Source organism: Nannospalax galili, unplaced genomic scaffold (assembly GCF_000622305.1).
Source record: "Nannospalax galili isolate Female #2095 unplaced genomic scaffold, S.galili_v1.0 scaffold799, whole genome shotgun sequence".
NCBI lineage: Eukaryota > Metazoa > Chordata > Mammalia > Rodentia > Spalacidae > Nannospalax > Nannospalax galili.
Genome location: NW_008343085.1, coordinates 297,239 through 311,466, shown reverse-complemented (window position 1 = coordinate 311,466; position 14,228 = coordinate 297,239). Strand labels below are relative to the sequence as shown.

The 14,228-nt window shown below is 45.0% G+C and overlaps 1 protein-coding gene across 1 annotated transcript in view; it reads right to left on the bottom strand.

Annotated features, from left to right (window-relative positions):
• The window catches only part of Gfod2 (glucose-fructose oxidoreductase domain containing 2), a 44,213-nt gene extending 35,335 nt beyond the window's left edge, over positions 1-8,878 (bottom strand). Inside the window, exon 1 of the mRNA XM_008839067.2 lies at positions 8,700-8,878. The gene's annotated coding sequence lies outside the window, so the exon portion shown is untranslated. The remainder of the gene's footprint in view (positions 1-8,699) is intronic.
• Positions 8,879-14,228: the final 5,350 nt, after the last annotated feature.

Below are 14,228 nucleotides of genomic sequence, written 5' to 3'. Positions count from 1 at the left end.
AAGGCCCGCCCTCTCAACACAGAGAGCCCCTTTTCAAAAAAAAAAAAAAAAAAAAAAAAAAAAAAAAGAACAAGCCTAAGGCTAGGAGAACTATCCAGTAAGACAGCCCAGCAGGTAAACCAGTATTTGCTATAAAGCCTGATAATCTGAGTTCAATCCCTAGGACCTACATAAGGGTGGATGGAGAGAACCAACTCCACCAACTCCATAAAGTTGTCCTCTGACCTCCACATGTATGCCATGGTATGTGTGTGCCCACACATATACATTATGTGGGCACACACATATAAATTTTCTTTCTTTTTGGGGGGAGGCTTTTGAGTCAGGGTCTCCCTGTAGCCCCAGTTGGCCTGGAACTCATATATAGACCAGGGTACTCATATATAGACCAGGGTGCCCTAATTCCACAGAGATACTCCTGCATCTGCCTGCCTTGTGCTGGGATTAAAGGTGTGTGCCCACATGCCTGGCCTAACACACAAATTTTTAAGTTAAAATACAGTTATTTATTTTGAAAGTAATATCAGATAAGGATACGTTAAATTATTTCCCCACTGTTCCGAAACACAAACGAGGCGCTCTGACCCCTCCACACAGGAACATCAATGCAAAAAGCTGAAAAGGAACAGGAAGCACAGCTGACCTATCACCGCTTCTCCCTGACAATCAGAGGATGCCTAACAGGACAGGTGCTCCCATTCACATGCTCTCAGAGCCCTTGCTGAGATAACCATTTCCTAGCATGAGTCATGTCAGGGCAACAAAAATCACTAATCACATGGAACATCCTTTGCTTGGAATGTGATGTCAATAAGCATCAGAGAGGTGCTGGGTATGGTATAGCTCAGTGGTAAAGAACTTGCCTCGCACACATGACACCCCACATTCAATCTCCAGTACTACCAACCGCCTCCCCCTAAAAAAACCTAAGTGTCATACAGTCAATTTTCAATTATACACAGGTAAATTCATTGTCTAAGTAATTTTTTAAAAGATTTATTTTTTTGGCCGGAGGTGGTGGTAAAAAAAAGATTTATTTTTATTTTTGTGTTTATATGTCTGTAAGTGTATTCGGGTGCCCACAGAGGCCAGAAGAGGTGTCAGATCCCTTAGACTGGAATTACAGGCAGTTGCAAGTTGCCTGCTGTGGGTGCTGAGAAGCCAACTTGGGTCCTCTGGAAGAACAGCATGTGCTCCTAACCACTGAGCCATATTCCAACCCCAAATGATCTTTTTACTGTTTGCTTCGCTGACACCTAAGATAGGAAATGTCAGTGCTGCACAGTTCTTGGCTTTTTCCCCACCCACACACCAATTTTCTTTTTCTTTCTTCTTTCTTTCTTTCCTTTCTTTTTTTCTTTTGTTTATTCATTTTGCACTTGGTCTTACCCAAATGGCTGAGACATTATTTTTGCAGTGCTGGGGACAGAACTCATGCATTCTAGATAGGAGCTCTACCACTGAGTTATATCTCCAGCCCCCCACACCAATTTGAACAGAATGAGGAGTGGAGGCCCTTAGAGAGAAAATGAGTTCAATATCCCCTTTTAAACTAACATGAAACTTTTAGAAAGGCTTGTTTTTAAAAATGTACACTCACTATAGAAAACTGCTGTTTTCTTTTTTCTTTTCGGTTTTTGTTTGTTTGTTTTGTTTTTTGGTCTTTTTGAGACAGAGTCTCCCTGTAGCTGGCCTGGAACTCATTATGTACACCAGGCTGGCCTCCAACTCACAGAGATCTGTCTGCCTCTGCCTCCCAAGTTCCGGGATTAAAGGTGTGTACCACCATACCCACAGTGTTTCCAAACACTGTGAGTGTGTACTTGTATGTGGAGGCCAGAGGGCAATGTCAGGTGTCTTCCTCAACCTCTCCACCATATTTTTGTGATAGGGTCTCTCACCAAATCAGGAGCTCACAGATTTGGCTAGACTGACTTGCCAGCAAGTCCCAGGGATCCTCTTATCTCTGCCTCTCCAGCCCTGTATTGCAGACACCAACTTCCAAATCTGGCCTTTTACATGGTGCTGGGGATCTGAACTCGGGTTCTCCTGCTTGCATGGTAAACATTTTACCCACTGAGCCATCTTTTTTTGTGCTAAGTTTTTACAATTATTTGATATACTTGGGATCATACTATAGTCACAAATTTGTACCCTGAATTTTTTTCTTTTTTTTTTTTTTTTTTGGTCTTTTTGAGACAGGGTCTCCCTGTAGCTCCAGCTGTCCTGGAACTCACTACGTAGACCAAGCTGGCCTTGAACTCACAGAGATCCACCTGCTTCTGCCTCCCGAGTTCGGGGATTAAAGGCATGTGCCACCAAGCCTGGCTTGTACCCTGAATTTTTTCACTCAAGATTTTTTTTTTTTTGTCTTTTTTTTTTGAGACAAGGTCTCCCTGTAGCTCCAACTGCCTGGAACTCCCTCTGTAGACCAAGCTGGCCTTGAACTCACAGAGATCTGCCTGCCTCTGCCTCCCGAGTATAGGGAGGGTCTGGTGAGAGGTCCCAACAGGTAAAAAGTGCTTGTTGCACAAGCTTGACAACCAGAGTTGTCCTCTGACTTCCACACACATGCACAGGTGCTATCTCTCTCTCTAATAATAATAATAGCAAACAATAATAAATAAAAATAAAGTAATTCCTTTTTAAAACATTAAAAAGGAGCTGGGAAGATGGCTCAGCTAGTAAGAACACTTGCAGAGGACCCACATTCAGTTCCCAGCACACACATGACAGTTTACAACCAAGTGTAACTCCAGTTCAAGGAGATCTGATGCTCTCTTAAGGCACCAGGCACACACGTGGTGCATGTACATACATGCAGGCAGAACACTCATATGCATAAAATTAAAATTTTTTAAAGTTTTTAAGCTGATAAACAGCACTTGGGAGGAGATCCTTATGTGTTTGGGACCGCCTGTTTAAGGACTGGGCTACATAGTGAGACCCTGTCTCAAAATTTAAAAGAAAACAAAACAAAATAAAAAATAGAATATATAAGCGAGGTGTGGTGGCACACACCTGTAGTCCCTGCACTTGGGAGGCAGAGGCAGGTGGATCTCTGTGAGTTCAAGGCCAGCCTGGTCTACATAGTGAGTTCTAGGACAGCTGGGGCTACAGGGAGACATCCTTCAAAAAGACAAAAAGACAAAAAAAAAAAAAGTATAAGTAAGTCTTATAACTTTGATTTTTTTTTTTCTCTCTCTCAGTATCTTGTATTTTAACTTTCATGATTCCGAGCTTATTTTCTTTGTTTTTTGATGATACTGGGGGCTGGGGCCAGGGCATATGCATACTACGCTCTATCTCTGAACTCCTACATTTCCAGACCTCTTTCACTTTTTGAGACAGGATCTTGCTAAGGTCCAAACTGGCTTTGAACTCATTCTGTAGCCCAGGTAAGACCTGAACTTGCAATCCTCCTGCCTCAGCCTTCTACTTGGGATTACAGGCCCATGTTACCAGGTCCTGCTCTTCCATTCACTAAAAAAAAAAAAAAAAAAAAAATGACATCTAGGGGGTGGGGATACAGCTCTGTGGTAGAGCATTTGGATAGCATGTATGAGGCCCTAGGCTTGATGCCCAGCACAGGAAAAATAAATAAATGACATAAGATATGACACTCAGGTGGCCTGGCACTCACTATGTAGACCAGGCTGGCCTCAATCTCACAGAGATCTACCTGCCTCTGCCTCCAGAGTTCTGGGCTTAAAGGCGTGTGTCACCATGCCCAGTTCATGACACCTAAATTCTTTTTAAAATATTTATTATTATTTTTATGTGTATGCGTGTATTGCCTGCATGTAGGTAAGTGCACCTGTGTCATGCAATGCCCAAGGAGGACAGAAGAGGCTGTCAGATCCCCTGGAACTGGAGTTACAGACATTGTTAGCTGCCATGTGGGTGCTGGGATTCCAACCCGGGTCTTCTGCAAGAACAACCAGTGTTCTTAACCACTGAGCCATCTCTCCAGCCCCAACACCTAAATTTTTAAGAAATGTGGATTTTTAGCCTTCAAATATATATTTTTTTTTGTTTTGCTTCAGTGCTGGAGACTGAACCCAAGGCCTTACACATATGAGGCAAGCATTCCATCATTAAGTACATGCCCTATCCCTTAGTTTACTTTTTAAATTTATTAAAACTGTTCTTATATGTAAGACAAGTAATGTCCCTTTATTATACTATGCACATATTCTCCAAAATACCAAAATCTCCAATTCAGTGTTTTCCTAAAGGCCTTCCACTTCTCTTGTGGATCTGCCTAAGAAGCTATAAAACTACACAAACTATAAATTTCATGAGTGAATTTTCAGACGCCAGCAAGATCTTTTTCCCCTGTCTAATTAGTGCTATTTGATTCCCGTCTTCTAAAAACTAACCTCTGTACTCAGATCTTTTTTATTTTTTTATTTTATGTGTATGCCTGTATTGCCTGCATGAAGGTAAGTGCACCCATGTCATATAATGCCCTCGGAGGTCAGAAGAGGCTGCCAGCTTCCCTAGGACTGGAGTTAGGAACAGTTGTTAGCTGCCATGTGGGTGCTGGGATAAGAACCCAGGTCTTCTGCAAGAACAACCAGTGTTCTTAACCGCTGGGCCATCTCTCCAGCTCTGTACTCAGATCTTACATCAGACAACACTGTATGCCCTTTTCATTTCTCCTACAGAAAAACCAGAAAATCAGTTCAGTGAAAGTAGATTCTGTTAATATTACTGCTAGGAGTTCCTCACAGTTGGCCTGTCAAATACTAGTGATTACTTTATTGCAGGCCAGACTTGATAAGGCCCTCACTTACACTGAAAACAGAGTGGATGCTAAGTAATTATTTGTCAAAGGTTTCATTGTCATAGCAACTTAAAAACCCTTTGAGAGTCTCCCATAATGTTCACCCTTTTCTGAAAAGAAGAGTCTGGTGGCTGAACTCAGAAAATGCACAGGAATCCATGAAGCACACTGCAACATCATTTAAGTGGTTCATTTCACAACAGCTCACCTAGCAAAGTATTTCCCTTCACTTTCAAAACATGCTTCCATATCCCATCCAGTTCAGCACGGGCCAACTATTCCTTTCTATCTTACCTTGATTTTGGCTTCTTATCATCTACCTCTGTCAACCCTAATACAATAGGAGTTTCTACTCTTGAATACAATCATCTTCATGAATGAAGCCTTTCTGACCGAATCTAGGCAATAGTACTGACTTTCTTCATAGATTATGCATAATTTTGATGATGCTTCATTATAACTGAAAAAAAAAAAAGCTGGGTGTGGTGGCACACGCCTTTAATCCCAGCACTTGGGAGGCAGAGGCAGGAGGATCTTTGTGAGTTTGAGGCCAGCCTGGTCTACATAGCAAGATCCAGGACAGCTGGGGTTACAGGGAGACACTGCTTCAAAAAAGACAAAAAAAAAAACCCCAAAAACCTGTATGTGTAATGGGGGCAGTATGAGCATGTGAAGGTGCCTCAGAGGCCAGAAAAGGGCATCGGAACCTGCTCAAGCTGGACTTATAGGCAGTTATGGGCCACCAGATAAGGATGCTAAGAACTGAACTCAGGTCCTCTGGGAAGAGCAGCAAGCCAGCAAGTGCTCTTTACCACTGAGTTATCTTTTCAGTTCCCCATTCTAACTCATGAGGTACCTTTACAAAATAATCCCACAGATGAAAGAGAAGTCAATAAAATTTATAGCCACCATATCTACTACAGTTATGGACTAGCACTGATTTATGAACCTAGGACAAAGCTTTCTTTCTGAAACTGATTTGATCTATTAACAAAATTTCCATATATCTTCTCATCAGATTGGGGGGGGGGAACCCTCTGCAAAGACAAAATTATGTTGAAAATTAGTTTTATTATGCTAGCAACAAATTGATGATTATAATCAAGAATCATCTTTAGGGGCTGGAGAGATGGCTCAGTGGTTACAAGCACTGGCTGCTCTTGCAGAGGGCCCAGGTTTGATTCCCAGAACCCACAAGGCAGCTAACAACCAGTTCCAGGTGATTGGATGCCCTTTCCTGATCTCCGCATGGGCATTGCACTACATGGGTGCACTTACACACATGCAGGCAATATACTCAAACACATAAAATAAAAATAAAAAAAAAATTTTTTTAAAAGAATCATCTTAGACTTTTTAGCAACTAGTTGGGCAGGAAGATCTGCCCTGCAGAAGACATCAGATCTCCTGGATCTCATCTGCCCCTTCCCACCTTTAAGTTTCTGAATAAAATGATTTGACCTCAAGAGGGAAAAAAAAAAATCACCTTTTATAAAGCATTCTTGTGCCAGGCATGGTGGGTCATGCTATAATCCCAGCACTTGACTTGGGAGACTGAGGCAGGAGGATTGGTAAGAAAGTTCCAGCCTGGACTGGGCTATAGAATGAGACAAGATCTCACTTTGAGTCCTATTACTACAGAAATCATATATGAATTTTCTGGGGTTTTGTTGTTTTTGTTTGCTTGTTTGTTTTTAGATAGGCTCACTATGTAAAACAGATTGGCCTTGAACTTTCAGCAATCCGCCTGTCTCTGGCTCCTAAGTGCTGGGATCATAAATATGTGCCACCACCTGGCTTTTTTTTTCTTTTTGAGACAGAGTCTTGATATGAAGCCCAGGCTAGCCTGGAACTTTTGTTCCTCCTCCATCTGGGTGCTGGGATTACAGGCATGTACCAACTACACCCAGCTTGAATTTTCTTTGCAAATTAAAAAATAAAAAATGGGGCCAGTGAGGTGGCTCAGCAGGTAAAGGCATCTGCCAACAAGGCTAAGAACCTGAGTTTGATCTCTGGTACCCACATGGTGGAAGAATAAGTTGTCCCTGATCTCTACACTCGTGCACATATACACATATGGACACAAAATAAATGAAATGTAAAAAAATTTAATGGGGGCTGGAAAGATGGCTCAGCGGTTAAGAACACTGGTTGTTCTTACAAGAAGACCTGGGTTCGAATCCCAGCACCCACATAGCAGCTAACAACTGTCCATAATTCCAGTCCCAGGGGATCTGACAGCCTCTTCTGACCTCCGAGAGCACTGCACGAAACAGGTGCACTTACCTACATGCAGGCAATACACGCATATACATAAAAACCCAGAACCTCAGAAAACCAGCATGGTGGTATGCTCCCTGCAGGCAGGAAGGTAGAGGTAGGAAGATCAAAAGTTCAAGGTTATTCCTGGAGACATAGTTAGTTTGAGGCCAATCTGGGTTATATGAGATCCTGTCTAAATAAATAAATAAATTAAGGATTAGACCCTGAGAAATAATTTCAGAGGAAAAGTAGGACAACCACGTGGTGAGAGAACAAGTCTCATAACTGAATTCTTCATTTACAAAATAGCATTTGTTTGGGGTTTTTTTGGTCTTTTTGAGAGAGGGTCTCCCTGTAGCCCCCACTGACCTGTAACTTGCTATGTAGACCAGGCTGGCCTTCAATTCATAGCGATCCACCTGCCTCTGCCTCCTGAGTACTGGGATTAAAGGCAAGAGCCACCTCATCTGGCTTAAAATAAAAGTTTTAAAAACAGAACTGCTTTCTAAAATTTTCTACTTCTTAGCCAAAATAGATGCTTTAAATTCATAGCCCTAAAAGCAGTAACTTTTTTGTTTCTGTAAAATGAATGTCCTGAACTCTTGTGTTCTGTGATTAGCTTTTCAGAAGGAAATGAGTTTTCTTATCAAAAATGAATCTAGCTTCTCTAAATCAAAGACAACCATCTTTTCCTCATCACTCCATATCATAATAACATTGTGTCCTCTTTTTTTTCTAACTTAAGGGCTTTCTTTCAACCAAAAGGCCTTCCTTTAGAGGTTTCTGTGCCCCTAGATCCAAGGGTAGCTCCTAGCCTGGGTTTTGATTTCTTCCTCATGTATCTTAGCCAGACACTGTGGGAACAATTAACATAAACGCAAGATGGTTAATAAACTTCCTTGCTGTCTACCCAATGCAGTTTTAAACTTTTCCATGCCTATCCTGTTTAGATTCTGCTGCAGTCTGGAAGGTAAATTCACATAACCACTCACAAATCCTCAGCTCCCAGTCATCTCTTCTCTTACTGTGATTCAACTGTGATAAAGCCTTGACAGACACCTTACCTCACCTTTTGTCTTCACAAGGCCATGAGCTTTTTTCCCTGAGCTATAAAAGGTAGGCCAGGGCCAACCAGAACACCGCTGGGGCGCATTCAGAACTGGCAGAGCCAACCAAACCTTTCTGGGATGTTCCTTCTTTCAAGTTCTTACCTGAACATCCATTTCTTAGAGATCTGCTGCCTGAAAGTCAAATCTCATCCTGCAAGAGGATAGACCCCACGAGCCCTTTGTCTGAAGCTTCCACACCTCACACATCCTCATCCACAAAGCGCCCATCCTCACACAGGTATGGTGGGGTCCTGTTCCGCACTAGGCGGGGAAGCCTAGGGTTCAGCATCTCTACTGAGATGGGTGAGGTTCAAGGTCCTCCAGGTGCCAAAATCCTACGACCAAACGTTCAAATCCCATCTCTGGGGTGTGGAAAAGGAACCCCGAGGCGATCCTGGTACTCAGGGGCAGGCCCCCTCCGGCTCCTCATATCCACGCCTCCAACCTGGGAAGCCGGGCGGCGGCAGAGGCCCGGGCAGTGCCCGCTCCCGGCTGCTCCATGCCCTGCTTCACCCTCACCCGCGCCGGCCGCCTCTCACCTGGCCCGCTGGCATCTCCCGCCCCGCGCCGCACCCGAGACCACGCGTCCCCACGGGTTCCGGAGCTGTCCGTCCTCCCCGAGGGAGGCTAGTGCGGATGCACGGGTACCGGAATCCAGCGCACCGGTACCGGGAGCACGCTGCCTGGTTTCTAAGGAACCGGGGCTCTGGAAGGGAGGGGCGGGACAGCCAGAGGAATGCGCATGCGCTGTGATGGGGGTGGACCGGCGCGGGGAGGGGCCGGGGTGGAGAGCTGCGCATGCGTGCCCCTTGAGGGCGGGGCTTGCGATACCCGGCTCGGAGTTAGTTCACTCCTGCAATTTCTGCGGTTCAGCTAAGGATGTGGGTGGCGTTGCAGCCTCAGGGTCTCCCAGTGGGATTTGCCCCAACTGGCATCAAGAATGTGGAGGCTTTAGGAATTGTGCACCCTGGTTCGCCTGGAATGAGAGAAGGTCTCGGGTTAGACAGCTACCTGTCTTTGTAGAAGCCCAGGTGCTTCGAAACTGGTCGGACTTCCGGACTCAGAATGATTCTCTTTCCTGTTTGCTCAGGTGTTCGTCTAGGTGCCTCTTCCTCTGAAGGAGGTCTTTGGTTGTCACTTAAATGTCACTTCTCTTCTAGACTGTGTCCCCAAGTTCCCTTGACCTCTCTTACTGGAACCTGTGTTCTCCTAAGTAAATACATTTTGTAACGAGACTACCCTTTGGTTCACCAGACTCCTATTGTAGTGAAGTGTGGAAACTGGCTCTAGAAATGAGAGTAGGGTGGTTTGGGAAGTCTCCACCCTCCCTGTCCTGACTCTCCTGGTGACTGCTCACTCTGCGGCAAAAGGAGGGCTTCCCAGTCGTTCCAGAGCAGCCTGTAATGGCAGAACACGCCTGCTGAACCGAGGCAGTTATGCAACACTTTTACCAGTTGGGGATTGACCCTGCTTTGGGATAAATTGACAAGCCTTCCCACCGTTACCACCATATCTGGCTTGAGAGTTAAGAAATTACAACTTCTGCCGGGCGTGGTGGTGAACATCTTTAGTCACAGCCCTCTTGGAACAGAGGCAGGCAGATCTCTGTGAGTTCGAGGCCAGCCTGGTCTACAAAGTGAGTGACAGGCCAGCTGGGACTACAGGGAAACCCTGTCTCAAAAAGGTCAAAAGAAAGAAAAAGGAAATTGCAACCTCTAACCTTACTCTTCAGAAGGGTTTTTATCACCCTTGGATTGAGGACAGAAGAGAACAGAGTCCACTGTGCCTGTATTTAATATTTCTCGATCTTGGTCAACTCTCCTAGATCAGGAATTTTCAGCAGTGACACTACTGACATTTGGGGCCTGATCATTTTTTGTTAGGCAGACGTGGGGAAAGTTCTGACACTATAGTGTGAATAGCAGCATCCGTGGCCTCTATCCTCTAGATGCCATTAGCATACAACTCCAGTTGTGACTACGAAAAGTTTCTATTGACATTTTTAAATGTCTCCTGGGGGGCACGGATATTCCCAGTTTAACCACTAGTTTGGAGAAAAATGAGCCTGCCCCAGTTTTACTTATGGAACTAGGACTATTGCACTAATCTGATATCCCATTTCTTCTACTACTAAGAGCTAGCTTCTACTAGCTCTTAACAGTTCTATAGGTGCTGGAGGTGTAGCTTAGTGGTTAGAGCACTTGCCTAGTATATGTGAGGGCCTGTGTTCAATCCTCAGCACTGCCAAAGAACAAAAAAACATTTTGTAAGATGTTAACTGAATGAAACATTCAAAGGTAATGCAAATTTAGAAAATGCAGTTAAAACCCCACATTAAATTTTTATTTTATGTGTATGACTGTTTTGGCAGCAATATATTTATCACATCAAAATAAAAAATAGTAGAAAGTAAAAATAAATAAGGTGGGAGAGCAGCCAGGCATGGTAGCACACACCTTTAACCTCAGCACTCAGGAGGCAGAGGCAGGTGGGTCTCTCTGAGTTCAAGGTCAGCCTGGTCTACATAGTGAGTACCAGGCCAGATATGGCTATGGGGAGACCCTGTCTCAAAAAGACCAATAAATTAGAAAAAAGGTGGACAGCAATTAAGAAAGACATCCAACACTGACCTGTGGCCTCCATGTGTACATGCACAGGCAAGTGTAATTGCATACACATGCAAACATGTACACACAACATACCCCCTCCACGCCCAATTTTAAAAATTGCTTCTGAAGTATATAAGGGATGTGTGTAGGTTTATTTATGCCATTTTGTATTAGGGATTTCAACACCTGAGGAATTCCGTATCTGAAGGGAAAAAGGGTTTCTGGAATCTATTCTCTGTGGATACTAAAGAAATACTTTTTTTTTTTTTTTTGGTTTTTTTGAGACAGGGTCTCCTTGTAGCCCCAGCTGGCCTGAACCTCACTATGTAGACTAGGCTGGCCTTGAACTCACAGAGATCCGCCTGCCTCTGCCTCCCAGGCTCTGGGATTAAAGGGGTGTGCCACCACGCCCAGCTAGAAATACTACATTCTTAAAAATCTTACTTTAGTGGGGAAAAAAAAAAAACTCTGTAGCCTATCTTTCTGAAGTTAAATTTGTTGTTTTCCTTGTCTAAGATGAAAACTATTTCAAGGGAGAGAACTAGCTATAGTCCCTGTTCTCTTTGGGGTTTTGCAAACATGAAATTTCAAAGGTCCTTGAAGAGGACTCACCAACTCCACCCAGTCAGACTCAAAACAGAGATGAGACACAATTGCTCATGGATGTGTATTTTAATAAAAATAACTCTGTCAAAATACAACAGATTTTTTCATCTCAAGTACAATTTTAATAGGATGTCTTATGTTAGAATTCTTTCAACCCTCCCACACCACATTTCATGCTAATGCCAAGTATCAATTTGCAAGGACAAAGACAGAACCAGTGTGCACAATGTGGAGGATATCTGTCTCAGCTGTAGTTAATAATGGAGGAAAACCCTATGCAAAGAGGTGGGTGCTGGGCACAGCCAGAAGCTACCATCTGGCCGCAGGTACAAATACCTGGGGTTGGTGGTGAAGTAGGACTCTGCTATCCAGCTGCCAAATGGCATGCATACCTGAGTTGTGAGCAACCAAAGGAACTTTCAGCCCCAACAGTCCTCTGCCTCTTCTTTGTGCTTAAGGGCTGGGGAGGTGCTGGATAGCCAGGCAGTCCTCACTTCTCTATCTTGTGGTATCCCTGTTCTGACAGCCCACACCTAGCCACAGACCCATGTAGGGAGGAATGGGGAGTAGGATGGAGACTTTGAGTGGTCTGCCAATTTCTGCTCTGGAAGGAGCCGTCATCTGGTGCCACAAGGGGAAGGTAAGTGGGAACGCTGCTCCCTCAGGGCTGGATAACCCAACACAGTCAGGTCTTCCTCTTGTCCCCGAGGGTCAGGTCAGGTCCAGCCCTTCACTAAGCTGCTCCCAGGAACATTTCTCCACTGCAGTCTCCTGGAAGCAAGCTAGTAGGATTAGGGGTGTGTGAGGGGCTCCTCTGGTTGCAGTCAGGCCTGGATTATCAGCTAGACAGCTGGCTCCAGCAGCTTGATTTTAGCCCTGCCCACAGCTTGTCGGGCAAAGGCTTATGTCCCAAAAGTGAGCTGTCCAACAAGGACAGAGAACCCCTCTCAAGAGGAACAGAGTAAACAACTTGGACTCAGCTGAAACAGTGAGATAAGGCACAGAAAATGGGGAGGTGGCCATGGGTGCTGAATGTGAGTCAGGCAGACACCCAACCCCATGCAGCACTCAGCAGTTCCGAGCCTTAACAGGCCCTCTCTCAGCAGCTCCACAACCAAGTCTAAGCACCCAGCCCCACCCATCACACCTCTGAAGGTACCAGCTACTCAGGCACTGCTGGAAGTCATGCCAACCTAGCCCCTCGCAAGGCTCATTTGCCATTCTGCTTTAGCTCTAGACAGTATTGTCTAACCCACAGGGATAGTTAGCCCTGGCTCTGCCACTATTTGCTGTGTGACTCTGGCCAAGTCACTTCATCTCTTGGGCCTGTTTCTTTAACTGTAAAAGGATAAGACTGGTAGAGGTGTTCTCTGGACTCTACTGCAGCTGCAAATGCCACTGGTTTTAATTGCCAATTGTTGGGTTGACCATTGAAACAGCCTGATGTTTCCAACCTGGTTTGGAGCTTGGTACTCTAGCCCTGAACAGGATGAATTTTCTTTACAGACAGGATAATACCTCCTGATGTGCTGCTAACTAGGTCCCTGACATAGACCAAGAAAAGGTAGGAAAATAGATGATCATCCCCCAAAGCAAAATTTTGGAAGATCTCAGAGCCAGGCCCCCGCCTCTCATGACAGCTGGTCTAACTCACTTTTGTCCAGCAGTGGGCCTGGTGATGCTTGATGGGCAACAAAAATATTGGGCTATACCATTCATTTGTGTCCACTAACAGAACTTACCCAACCCAGATGCACACAAGGATGGGAAGTTCAACTTTTGGTTGACCATAATCTTTGCAGAGGCTGTTTGGGCTTTCACTCACCCTGTGAAGCAGGTATGGAAATCCCAGCCCCTCCAGGTGCTCCTGTGTGTAAGCCCACCTCCTCCTGGCAAACAGTCCCCTCCACAGATGGCCCACCCAAGTCCTAGCAGGATCTCAGCCTTTCCTGTGGTAGTGGGACTTCTTAGTTCTACTAGCTGTGAGAATCCATCTGAAACAGCTGGTAGGACATTTTTAAGGCCCACAAGGTCTCTTCCTCCAAGAGTGACTGGGCCAAGCTGTAGGGAGCAGCCTCGCACAGCTATAGAGAAGTCTGGCCCAGGAGGTCAAGGGTTCCATCCACTGCAGGGACCAGTGAGTGACCCAAGAGTTTGTCTCCATGAGGTACCAACTTCTCCACTGAAAGCATCAATCCCATTGAACTGAGTGGCGATGGTGAAGACCCAGGCAAGAAGAAAGCAGCCCTGTCCTCAAGGGCCTCTGTTCTGGGAATGGCATCTTCCTCTTGGCAGCCTGGCACACAGCAGCTCTTGGGTTGAAGGCAAGTAGTTTCCAGGCAATCAACTGAGAGTAAATGAATTATTTGGCCATCTTAACAAGGGAAAGCAGGGCATTGAGAAGGGACAAGAGGGGACAAGGCAGGCAGTGAGAGGCAGGGAAGGGTGGTAGACAGCATGCTGGCTAAGGACCCTGTACTTCCTTGCTTTGCTATGTGTCCCAAGGCCACCTTAGTTCTCTGGACCCCTGAACCTGCAGTTCCCTGCTTTGTCCAGCTGTCAGGGGCCTAGGGACCCATACCTCTTGGGATACTACAAAGCAGCTTAACCTGACTCTGCCTGCCAAGTAGCCTCCCCAAAACCCATTCAGTTTTCCTAGGCAGCAGCTGGGCCTGTGGCTCAACAAAAGGGGAGCCTAAAATAAATCACTTGATTTGAGGTGATGAGAAATTTTTTTTAATGAGTTGGACTCAAATAAAAGCACATGATGTCTGGACAGCCTCACTAAAGAGGTGCTGTACCACTAATGCTACGATAAATACTGTGTCTTTTTTTAATATATATATTTATATA